Below are 8188 nucleotides of genomic sequence, written 5' to 3' on the forward strand. Positions count from 1 at the left end.
GCAGCGCGGCTGGGAGTGTGCCATTGGGCGTATCATTTCCTTCATGTTTGAAATTATACAAAGATCTGAAATTCATCGTATTATGTAATTACAAGTTGGAAGCATCTGGAATAGAATCGCTGTTTTCTTTCACATTTCAGTCAGTGGTCAATCGACTCTTTCATGTACACCTATTATGCATGTTGTATAGCGAAACCTGCGAAGTAGTCTGATGGGCTCCGTCCCTTTTTCCTATCTTTGTGCGATATTTTGCCAATTGCGACAGACCAAGAGAGGGCGCAAGTTTTCTGATTGTGATAATCGAGAGACTGCGCGCCCAGTCACGACACTCTCGGCGTATCGCAATCACGGCCTCATTACGGCATGTCGCGCCCGCGTATACACTGAATCACCGCTACGAGTAAAAAGAGTCTAGAAGCTAGACTAAGCCTGAAGCCTTCTGAGAGCCTTAATATTCCTTGTCTCTTTACACGTGAATAATTAAATGCTTACGATGTGTACTTCCGGGGAATAATATCAGCTGTAAGCCACCAGCACCTTAATCAGGAAGCGAGCTCTTTCACTCAGCCTTTCTTACTCCATGCATTCGTCTGTTTCATGACTCACAAGACGTATTGAAAACTAGGAGAGGCATCGATCATTCTCTAATGTACTATCAAATAATCTGACATTCTGTATTCGCTTCTTCTCATTATTGAAAAATCCAGTGCTTTTCTGGTCTACATTTATTACTATCACCAGACAAGTTTATTTGCTGATGTTGTCGAGAAAGTATCTTTCAATACTTCTGTGCGTTATTATTCACTGTACATAGATAACAATACCATCAGATCATGATTAAAATAAGTAATCCTAATGTTGTAATGTACTGTACCGTTCTATGTGTGATCGCGTTATATTTTTATTCTATTATCAGTCCCTGAGTGTGTAAAATTCTTGTAAACAGGGGCCCATCGAAGACCCAAAGTGGTAATCATTGTCACTACTGAAAATGGGCTACCCTCCGTGTATTTTTCTTTTCTTTTCATGACCTATTATATATATATATATATATATATATATATAAAACAAATAAAACAAACAAACATACATACACACATACATACATACATACATAGGGCACACCAGGCACACTGCAAGAGCAGCCTCTCCAAACTCTGAATGAGGATATACTTGTATTTTTTTTAAACATAAGTAATCATGAGGGAATCTATCCCACGGTGACGTGTGTCATCACCCTTTACATATACCTTGTCAAGGTATTTGTCATTGAGCGGTGTTTTATGTTAACACGTTGTACTCGCTGGATGTAAACAACTTCTTGACCGTGACTTGCATTGGCATTGGAGCATTGGCTTCTTTATCAAATTTATAATTGCAATGCTTGTGTGGCCGTGTCTTCCCTTTGACGTAAGTTTCGGTAAATGTTGGATGTGTGAACATTCAATTATAAAAAACAAACAAACAAACAAACAAACACCAGACATGTTTATGATATAATATTATAATCATTATGTTGAGTGGGAGAGAAGTCACAATACTAAATATTATATACTGGTATACCCAGCATGTTTCAACTTTGAACACTGGTAGTACACTATCAATGATTTATGTACGATCCAAGTAAACTCCGTTATGATCGATTGTTAATGGGTGCGTGTCACGAGCTCGACGCCCACGAGTCGTGAAGCCCACGTACAGCTCACGAGTCATACAGACCACGACTCATACAGCTCACGAGTCCTACAGGCCACGAGTCATACATCCCACGAGCTATTCTAGACACTAAGACCCATCACTAGCTTGATACCTTTATGCAATATTAGACCCACAGAGCTATGAACAGATCACGAGCTTGACACTGTACATCTCCGGGTATGACAGGGCTGATCCACGAATTCCGTAAAGAGGGGCGCCTTTGCAAAACTAAAGGGGGCGCATGCACCCCTTCCATGTTCGAGTTTTTCTTGGTTTACTTCTTTTGTTTTAAGAAGAAAAAGAAAAGAGGGGACGCGCGCCCGGTGCGCCCCCTCCTGCATGGATCTATACCGCTGATCACATGCAGGACTTGAGGTATATAATACCCAGGCCCTGTAATATGGGACGTATTTAAGCAGTTGTTAATTATTTTTATTGTCGAGCTCATAGACCCCTTTGCATATAGAGTTGAGCTCATGAGTTTTTGGTGTTTTTTTTTTGTTTCCTTTTTGGCTGTATATAATTTAGTATCGAGCTCGTTGAGCAGATTTGCCTTATGTCGAGCTATTAGTGGGCCTTATTTGAATTTTTTTTTCTTAAAAAAATACATTTTATCAAAAGATATTATAATCGGTTATAAATTTCCTTACCATGTACACAAGCTGCTATAGACTTATGATAGATATCAACTAAAATCAACATTCCTATCCTTCATAAAACAGGGCCCAGAGCTGTTTTACTCGATCTCTTGGGCTATGACTCATTGATCTTTCCTTTTTCAATGTCTATCATACCTTTTATCACAATAATTATATAGGCTCTATTGATTATTTTGCATGACTCGTGATAAATTATGGGTGTCGAGCTTATATGTGGTGTGACCCATTAATGTCACAGATTGATTAATAGTGGATGAATTATTCTCTAAACTATATGAGACCTATATACAGCAGAAATGAATTCAAATATTCCTAGAGGTTTACATTACCTCACACTACAATATTAGACGCGAAATTTTTATTTCAAAATTTAAAGTTCTGTTTACCATGAAAATCATATTGAGATGTCTATATCATATATTCCAAACAAGAAGTCTTACTAGTTGTCAAAGTACACGAAGGACACCAACATCACAGCTGTGGTGATCGTATAATACAGCAATAAATTCTATAAGAATCCTCATAACTCATCTTATTAACCTTTTCTGTTTGTGTCTTATTTTTGTGTGAGCAATAAGGATATGAAGGTCCCCGGGATGTGATTGTGTTGAGATTTCTCTCTTTACAACAACAAACAAAATGTTGTTTTTTGCCTACATAGTGATTTTATGTCTTTGTGGTATATAATTGGGTTCGTCAGTCTAATAATTGGGAGACAAGACAAGTGTTGATGTTCATCATTCTTCTCCTAAAGCAGTGGCAACCAGTTTCATCTTTCTCCACGTTCTCAGTGGCATATTATAATAGAGAGCTTTAGATTTGCGGCGCGGACATTTGAGATGACGAGTGCGTTGGACGTTCTCCTCTCCCACTGCGTTGTGCTGATAAGTAGCTTTAGATTACGCTGGGACTCAACATATAAAATATAAAATGGCGCCCCCATAAATGATCGGTGCATCAGGTAGTACGTGTAGTAGCTCTCTATATACGTCGTGAATTGAGCGGACGTAAAAATAGCCCAGAACGCGTAGTGAAAAACTCAGACAACGCAAGCTATAAATGGCGTTTTGCGCATGCTTAGACCATGTTTTTCCCTCTTAACGTCCCCGTCGCGAAAATCTAAAGCTCCCTCGTATGCAGAGGGTGACCAGCTAACAAAGACAGGCCGACATAAAAGAGGACACAGGATTTGAGATGAAGGATATTTACAAGGATGCTCGGGCCCTATCACCCTGCATCGAAAGCAGAAGCAGGGTTATTTCAGTGAGTAAGTGTTCCACTAGTTAAATACGATGTGAAACACAGTGTGAACACATTGTAAAATTTTTCACATTGTTAAATTCGAGCAATTTAACATTGATAATAATAATAATAATAATAATAATAATAATAATAATAATAATAATAATAATAATAACAAGTTCTTATATAGCGCATTTCAAACTTGAAAAGAATTTCAATGCGCTTTACAAACAAACAAACAAACAAATTATACCATAATACAAAATATAACAGAAATTAAAAATTACTAAGCACAATATATTAGAGTTGCCAGTACTATTGAGACAACTGCATTAATGACTTCAAATTTAACAATCATAGGCTACTTTGTATAGATAAGTTTTGAGTTTTTGCTTGAAATTGTCTGTTGGCATCTGACTTCTCAGTGGGTCTGGCAGAGAAAAAAACCCTTTCCCCATAAGACTTTGTTCGCATGGTGGGTACGACAAGTAAGTTTCGAGCAGAGGATCGGAGACATCTAGAAGGCTTGTATGGGGATATGAGTTCTGTAATGTAGTGCGGGGCTGTTCCATGTAGTGCTTTGAAAGTGATGAGGAGAATCTTGTATTGGATGCGATACCTTATAGGAAGCCAGTGCAGATTTTGAAGGATTGGGGTTATGTGTTCACGTTTCTTGGCAAGTGTAACAAGGCGGGCAGCGGAATTTTGAATTCTTTGAAGTTTGGAGACCTGTTGTCCGGCAGACCAATGAGGAGACTGTTGCAACAGTCCAAGATTGATGAGACAAGAGCGTGGACCACAATTTCAGTAGTGGATTTACTGAGATAACTACGAATTTTCCCTATTTTGCTCAAAGCGTAAGATCCGCGACGGCAAATGTTGTTTATGTGACTGTTCATGTTGAGGTGGCTGTCTAAAAGCACACCAAGGTCACGGACAGATGAAGAAAAATTAACTACAAGATTGCCAACAGTCAAAGGGGTGAGTTCCTTACATGGCTTCATGTTGGAACGAATGTGAAGCAATTCCATTTTACTGTCACTTAGTACCAGAGAATTGTTGGACATCCAGCGACGGACTTCATGCAGACATCGGGCCAGTTCTTCGAGAGTGTGTTCCATGTCAACGGGGTCTACGGTGATATACAACTGTGTGTCATCAGCATACATGGCGCAGCTGAAACCATGCGATTCAATGATGTCTTGAACTGGTGTTGTGTAACACACAAAGAGGAGTGGACCAATCACTGATCCCTGCGGTACTCCAAATTCTAATGTTGCACAGGAAGATACATGTTGTCCTAAATACCACTTGCTGTCGTATTTCCTTCAGGTAAGACTCAATCCATTCTGCTGGAGTACCAGATATCCAAAAACGTTGCCTCATTCTATGGGATAAAATTGTATGGTCAACGGTATCAAGAGCCGCAGTCAGATCAAGCAGGATGACCACAGCTTCCTTTCTTGCATCAAGGCCAAGGAGAAGATCGTTCATCACTCTCACAAGAGCCGTCTCAACACTGTGATCTTGTCGATAAGCAGATTGTGAGTGAAGACGAGCAGTGAACTGGCTACAGGCTGCTCGCTCGATAACTTTGGCTAAAAAAGGAAGGTTGGAGATTGGTCGGTAATTCTTCAATATTTCAGAGTCAAGATTGGGCTTCTTTAGAATAGGTGTGATTAAAGCAGTCTTGAGGTCACGTGGAAAGATCCCTGATGCTAATGACTGATTTGTTATATCAGTGATAGCTGGAAGGAGAATGTCGACACATTTTCTTATGACAGATGCAGGGAGCGGATCAAGCTGACATGTCTTTATCTTGGATGTAGTAATAATCTTCTGAACATCAGATTGACTGACAGCATCGAATATCTTTAACATGAACTCCTGTGGAGCCTCTACTGAGTCGTTCAATGATGCACTGTGAACTTCACTTGTTGTAAGTACGAGAGAATGGCATAAGTCTGAGACTTTTGCTTGAAAACTGTTGAGAAACAGTTCAGCTAGCTCTTGTTTCGAACTATGAGATGGAAGTGGAGAGGTGTTGTTGCCACTTGAGATGCCGTTTACGAACTGGAACAGTTCCTTCTGGCAGCATGTTTCCATCTTCTCTCGATGATAATTTCTCCTAGCTATTTTGAGAGCAGAATGATACACACACAAAGCAGACCTCATTGACATTTTATCAACAGTCAGATGAGACTTCCTCCATTTTCTTTCAGCTGAACGGACTTTGCGCCTAAGAGTAATAAGGTGATGGTCAAACCAAGGCGCTTGAGGTCTTAACTGGACACTGGCAGACTTCACAGGCGCATGATGATTAAGTGTCTTCATGAGTGAGGAGTTATAGAGGTCGACCTTTTGGTCTATGTTGAGGTAATCAAGATCCTCAGAAGCCGCAAACAAGTTCTCCAGGTCTCTTCTGAAGATGTCATAGTCAATGTCACGAAGCTTCCGAAAACAAAATGTTTTTCTAACTGGCATTGGCATTGGCTTGATGAATCATTTTCATTCACAAATTTACAGCGTGAAACAGTACATTTTTTTTTTTATAATGTGAACCCTCTTTGAAAATAATAAAAAAAGAACAACCCAAAACAAAGAAACATATCACGGTCTGGCATCATTCATAAACACTGTTAAATTCGAGCGTTTTCACAATATCCGACTATATGTGAATACACTTCTAAAGGTTTTATGACATACAAAATATTATGCATGTTGATCAATGTTAGAATTGATTCATGATACCCTCAATATCACTTTTGCGGTAAAAGTAATATCTTGAAACATTCCATATATTTTGAAATTATTTTTCTTCAGTTTTTCTTCAGATTACTTGGATACGCCCACAAAAAACAACCTTCCAAACCTAGATTCTGCTTGTGACCTCATCTTTCAATCATTGCTAAAGTATTGATATGATTAACACGAAGACATTGTAAATGCACCTTCCCCTCGACTCAGCATAACTTCATTGTTTCTGCGCAAATGATTGTGACTAACGAAAGACCGTGTTGAGGGTATCCATATGAATCAACATTCGTTAACTTTGTATGCCATGTAACCACTGTGAGAAACTGTGTTCTTATATAGCAGCTATAAAAAATAGGGCACTGAACAAGAAGTACGAGGAACTGTAAGTAATTAAATTTATTAAGTAATATTATGGGTTCGCTGAGATTATCATTATCGGCCTCTACCAAGCGTTGCGAACCCACGCATGTGTTTTACTATAGCGGAGTGCAATGTCATTAATCACATAGTGCTCAGCAGGATTTATTATCCATTCGCGACGTCCTTATACAGATATAAAAATCATATAGATTATGTTTATGATGCCAGAAAATTCATCCTCAGATGTGAGCGATCCAAGCTATGGTGGGAGAGAAGCCTGAGATCCACAGCCGTATATCAATGAGCTTTCATAAGCATTTTGCAAAGAAGCTATAAGCACACATGGTCACTTAAAAAAAAAATAATCCTGCTGAGACACTCCGCTAGAAAACACGAAATGGGGGGGGGGGTGGGTGGGTGGAATCTGTAAAACGAGATTAGTAATTAAATGCATGCTGCTGTTGTTATGGTGATCGGAACGGTAACTGATAGGGTCCTACGTTGATGGCCGGCGCAACCGGGCCGGGGGTTGGAGGGGGGGGGGGGGGGGGGTTGGTGGTTCGGCCCCACTTTTGCATTTTACATCGGAATACATAGGGGCTTACCATGTTGGTCCCACTTTTTTCACCCCGGTGATAGCACCAGAAAAGTATGAATGAATAGGGCATATCAAGACCCCCCTATTTTTGCTTGTCAGCTGTGTGATTTTTTCTTTCTTTTCTTTTTCCGCGGAAGCCCTAAGAACTTTTCGTTCGCGATAGTATTAAAGGGATGGTACAATTTATAGTACATGTATTAGTAGAGATGAGAATTGGGCTTTTGCATTTTTTTTTTTTTGGAGATACCAAGAAACCACTTATGGAAAGTACATCTGAGCATTTACCATTCAAGAGGAATTCAAAGTTAATCATTATGAAAATCGGTTTTGGAATGGCTGAGACATCTTAAAACAAGAACAAAGCGATCCTAATAAAAGATGAGTCTCACCTTTTGTTAGCATTGCTCTATTTGGATATCTCGGTCATTTCCATACCAATTTCATCAAATAAGCATTGAATCCCTCTTGGAATTCCGTGTTCTTCCAGACTTCATTAGACGTTTCTCATTATTTCGCCAAATAACAGCAGAAACCTGACATAATCTAGGTCTCAACCAAAACTATACAATAACAAATTGATGATAACAACTTTTGCTGAAATGGCAATGATTGTCAAGGTAACGACAAGAATACAGCGTCCTGATTGGCTGTTGCTATGGGAAGTTGCCACTCCAGCAAGAGTTGCTTGCTAACATGAAAAGGCCTGGGGCCCTGATTCAGGGGCGGATCCAGGAATTCTGTAAAAGGGGGGGGGGGGGGGGCGCAATTAATATTTCTGGTGCCACTTCCGGGTTTCATTTCATTTGTTTTCTTTTTATTTCTTTTGTTTTTGACGAAAAATAAAGGGGGCGTACGCCGGTTGCGCCCCCCTCTG

The sequence above is a fragment of the Diadema setosum genome, chromosome 6, assembly GCF_964275005.1.
Source record: "Diadema setosum chromosome 6, eeDiaSeto1, whole genome shotgun sequence".
Classification (NCBI taxonomy): domain Eukaryota; kingdom Metazoa; phylum Echinodermata; class Echinoidea; order Diadematoida; family Diadematidae; genus Diadema; species Diadema setosum.